Raw genomic sequence first — 5,342 nt, 5'->3', positions numbered from 1 at the left:
TTGCTTGCCGGGCGCGGCAACTCCCTTGCCGTCCTTCTTGAAGTTCTTTTTACCCTTGCCCTTCTTGAACTTAGTGGTTTTATTGACCATCAACACTTGATGTTCCTTCTTGACTTCTACCTCTGCTGATTTCAGCATAGCAAATACTTCAGGAATGGTCTTTTCCATCCCCTGCATATTGAAGTTCATCACAAAGATCTTGTAGCTCGGTGGAAGCGACTGAAGGATTCTGTCAATGACCGCGTCATCCGGGAGATTAACTCCCAGCTGAGTCAAGCGGTTATGTAACCCAGACATAGTGAGTATGTGCTCACTGACAGAACTATTTTCCTCCATCTTACAGCTGAAGATTTGTCGGAGACTTGATATCTCTCGACCCGGGCATGAGCTTGGAAAACTATTTTCAGCTCTTCGAACATCTCATATGCTCCGTGTCTCTCAAAACGCTTTTGGAGCCCCGGCTCTAAGCTGTAAAGCATGCCGCACTGAACGAGGGAGTAGTCATCGGTACGTGCCTGCCAAGCGTTCATAATGTCTTGTTCTGCAGGGAGAACAGGTGCGTCACCTAACGGTGCTTGTAGGACATAATCTTTCTTGGCAGCTATGAGGATAATCCTCAGGTTCCGGACCCAGTCCGTGTAGTTGCTGCCATCGTCTTTCAGCTTGGTTTTCTCTAGGAACGCGTTGAAGTTGAGGACTACGTTGGCCATTTGATCTACAGGACATATTGTAAATATTTTAGACTAAGTTCATGATAATTAAGTTCATCTAATCAAATTATTCAATGAACTCCCACTTAGATAGACATCCCTCCTGTCATCTAAGTATAACATGATCCGAGTTAACTAGGCCGTGTCCGATCATCACGTGAGACGGACTAGTCAACGTCGGTGAACATCTTCATGTTGATCGTATCTTCTATACGACTCATGCTCGACCTTTCGGTCTTCTGTGTTCCGAGGCCATGTCTGTACACATGCTAGGCTCGTCAAGTCAACCTAAGTGTTTGCATGTGTAAATCTGTCTTACACTCGTTGTATGTGAACGTTAGAATCTATCACACCCGATCATCACGTGGTGCTTCGAAACAACGAACTGTCGCAACGGTGCACAGTTAGGGGGAACACTTTCTTGAAATTATTATGAGGGATCATCTTATTTACTACCGTCGTTCTAAGCAAACAAGATGAAAAACATGATAAACATCACATGCAATCAAAAAATAATAGTGACATGATATGGCCAATATCACATAGCTCCTTTGATCTCCATCTTGGGGCTCCATGATCATCTTGTCACCGGCATGACACCATGATCTCCATCATCATGATCTCCATCATCGTGTCTCCATGAAGTTGCTCGCCAACTATTACTTCTACTACTATGGCTAACGCGTTTAGCAATAAAGTAAAGTAATTTACATGGCGTTTCTCAATGACACGCAGGTCATACAAAAAATAAAGACAACTCCTATGGCTTCTGCCGGTTGTCATACTCATCGACATGCAAGTCGTGATTCCTATTACAATAGCATGAACATCTCATACATCACATATATATCATTCATCACTCATCACAACTTTGGCCATATCATATCACAAAGCACTTGCTGCAAAAACAAGTTAGACGTCTTCTAATTGTTGTTGCAAGTTTTACGTGGCTGAAGTAGGGTTCTAGCAAGAACGTTTTCTTACCTACGTGAAAGCCACAACGTGATTTGTCAACTTCTATTTACCCTTCATAAGGACCCTTTTCATCGAATCCGCTCCAACTAAAGTAGGAGAGACAGACACCCGCCAGCCACCTTATGCAACTTGTGCATGTTAGTCGGTGGAACTGGTCTCACGTAAGCGTATGTGTAAGGTTGGTCCGGGCCGCTTCATCCCACAATACCGTTGAAGCAAGATAAGACTAGTAGCGGCAAGAAAGTTGACAACATCTACGCCCACAACAAATTGTGTTCTACTCGCGCAAGAAGAACTACGCATAGACCTAGCTCATGATGCCACTGTTGGGGAACGTTGCAGAAAACAAAAATTCACTACAACAGGAACCCCCGTATAGCAACGCTTTTTTCCGTATCTAAAAGTCCATATATGCGTTGTTAATGTCAATACCAACGGTTTGGGATGCGTTGCCTTATCCAGTGTTGCTAGCGCATATTACAACGGTTATACCACCGTTGGTAAAGGGACCGTTGCAAAAATGCAACACATAAAACAGACTTATGCAACACTTTTACATGTTGGTGCTTAATGTACAGGAATCAAAATCCCATTGCTTGGCAACAGAGAGTTTGCAATGCTTCAAAACTCGATACATATATAATGTGAATGATATTATTTTTATACATATTGCTAGCAACTAAATTAATGCTACACGTAATGGTGATAATTATATATGCATTTCAAGTGAACAAAAAACAAGAGAATATACTCACGGGAGGAAGAAATCTATATATATATATAATTGTTGGATTACAACAATGGATATTACAGGAGGAACATCATCCAAATGTGATGCATAATCTATATATTTTCTTGACAACAAAACAAAAACCGAAAGTATCCCTCAACATCACTACAACTTAACTAAAACTTAACAGAGGAACATCATTCCTACAACTGAACTAAAATTGAAAGCATCCAGCATCATCATCATCATCATCATCATCATCATCAGTATATTTGCCACGCGCCCATATAATCATCCATTTATCTTTTGAACCTACAAACAAAAAACAAAATGAACTGTTAACACACAATGCATTAACAAAAAACAAAAAACTGAATGACTTTCTGTGGTAATGTAAGTGTAATTAGAGAATGTGTAATACATTTTGAACATCTCACAGCGGGTCGTTTTATGTCATGGATTCAGATGAAAAAAAAGATGGCCACTATTGGACGATAAAACTGGAAACTCAAACTAAAATATTCCAAGGAATATTTAGAAGGGACCATGTATCTATGTTTCTGCAGAAAGAGGCGTTCTGGCTCCTGTATATGGGATGAACACTTAAAAGGAGGACATTTATTTTGTTTTGGTGATATACAGAAAATCCATTGAAATATCATCATCATCATCATCATCATCAGTATATTTGCCACGCGCCCATATAATCATCCATTTATCTTTTGAACCTACAAACAAAATACAAAATGAACTGTTAACACACAATGCATTAACAAAAAACAAAAAACCGAATGACTTTCTGTGGTAATGTAAGTGTAATTAGAGAATGTGTAATACATTTTGAACATCTCACAGCGGGTCGTTTTATGTCATGGATTCAGATGAAAAAAAAGATGGCCACTATTGGATGATAAAACTGGAAACTCAAACTAAAATATTCCAAGGAATATTTAGAAGGGACCATGTATCTATGTTTCTACAGAAAGAGGCGTTCTGGCTCCTGTATATGGGATGAACACTTAAAAGGAGGACATTTATTTTGTTTTGGTGATATACAGAAAATCCATTGAAATATTCCAACGGGTCATTTATGTTGAAGAGTTTCCAAAGAAACCCATTGTAAGACTTAACAAATGCATATGTACGCATATCAAATATATGGTATACATACTCATCTAGAAGATATATTTTTCGTGCATGATACATACATGTAGCTTAATTTTTTTCCCTTTTAAATAGTACATCAAATCATGGATTAATTAATAGATTTATTTGGCTCGTACTGATTTGAGATGGTTTTGCTCTCTTTCGTATAGGATCAGAACAAAACATAGATTGAGAGCTTAAAAAAATATAGATCATATACTACACATACCAATATCACAAAATGTGTGGCTGTGATATACGTATTGTAAGCATCATTAATCCTCTTTTAGCTTAGCCCCACTGCAACTAATCATATGATCCATGCTCTCCAAACTTATATGAGCTCATCATCCATGCATCATGCGAAAAGGTGTAAAGTAGTAATAAGAAATTATCCTAGAAATCAAACCTCTAGTCCAGTACGTGCATGTATAAAATAGAACAGTATGAAGCCAATACCTACACACCTGGAGGCACGGGATTGCCAAAGCATGGATCAGAAGTTCATTCAGCCATTATACGTCCTCGGTGGGATCTCAACTTGATTATCCTATTCATCGCCTGGGCTTTCGTCAGGTAATCTGTATTGACGTGCTCAGTGAGCTTCCTTTTTTTGTTACTGACCTTTTCCTATTATGTGAAAAGGAAAAATTGCGGCAAACAGGTTACACACTTTCAACATGAATCAGAAGCATACAACATGAGTCTTCCCTTCAGTATATTTTCCATTATATGAGAATGGAAATACATGTATGCAAGGTCATATTTTGTGTTTAACGAAATAATTGGAGACTCAACTTATCTACTCACAATGCATGCCTAGTAACTGCATGTGTATGTATAACATATATATGAACTATAACAAACATACAGTTTAGTATCATGGATTCAGTCAGCGAATTACAAAAACCAGATCTTAATTTCATAACAGCTCTTCCTAAGCAAGTTCTAGCACCATACACCAGATGCATGAAATTTTAAAAATGAATACAAATATGTTCTTAATTATTTAGTACATCAATTTAACAAAAGAACGACATTAAAACAAACCAAGCAGACAAAAATATATGAGGAAAGAGGTTAACTTAGAATCATTTTTTGACCTCGCGTGTAGTTTCAAATAAATACTGTTACGGTGCCACTGCCACCTTGACCTCCTGATGCATATACCTTCAAGTCTGCAACAACACTATCAAAGATATTCCACCTGAACAGAGTAGTTTATGCTTTTAAGATGTGGATCACTGGGTGAGGATAAAATTGAAAGAACATATCAAGTAAACAAACCCATACCTTTTGCATGTAAGGAACATAGCGAAGTAGACTGAACAAATCGTGTAATGCTCCAAAACGACTTATCCACTTTCCAACAATATTAGAAGTGGTGCTTGAGTTTGCTGTGCAGAGGTACGACCACGCCTTCGCTGAATTGAATCACCTAGTTGCTTGTGTAGCACCTACTAATTTAGCCATCCAAGTAATGTGTATCTTCAGATGTCTGAAACTAAAGAAAACACATTATCAATATTCCCCAAAACAAATCTCTAGGCTGTACGTCCCAGATTTCAGTAGTACAACACAACATAAAAATCCTCAAAAGCAAAAAACCTACTCTCTTCTTGCTCCTTCCATAGCTGCGACCAGCCTGCAATAGTTCCTCTTCTCCACAACTTCATCAACAATAGAAGCTGTCCAATCAGATACAAACTTTCTTTGATGTACCGCCTTCTCCACTGCATTGGATTTCAGTTTTCGTTGGACATAGAATGCGAGATTGGAAG

General features: G+C 38.5%; 1 long non-coding RNA gene across 1 annotated transcript; it reads right to left on the bottom strand.

The window, feature by feature from the left end:
• Positions 1-3,081: 3,081 nt before the first annotated feature.
• Positions 3,082-5,086, bottom strand: LOC125534088 (uncharacterized). The gene is made up of 4 exons (XR_015615239.1): positions 4,855-5,086; positions 4,665-4,750; positions 4,029-4,191; positions 3,082-3,143 (listed from the first exon to the last, which is right to left on the bottom strand). It is a non-coding gene; the product is annotated as an uncharacterized LOC125534088 (long non-coding RNA).
• Positions 5,087-5,342: the final 256 nt, after the last annotated feature.

This window comes from Triticum urartu, chromosome 2A, assembly GCF_056163025.1.
Source record: "Triticum urartu cultivar PI428250 chromosome 2A, HENAU_Tu73, whole genome shotgun sequence".
NCBI classification, from domain to species: Eukaryota; Viridiplantae; Streptophyta; class Magnoliopsida; order Poales; family Poaceae; genus Triticum; species Triticum urartu.
This window is presented reverse-complemented; position numbering and strand designations above follow the sequence as displayed.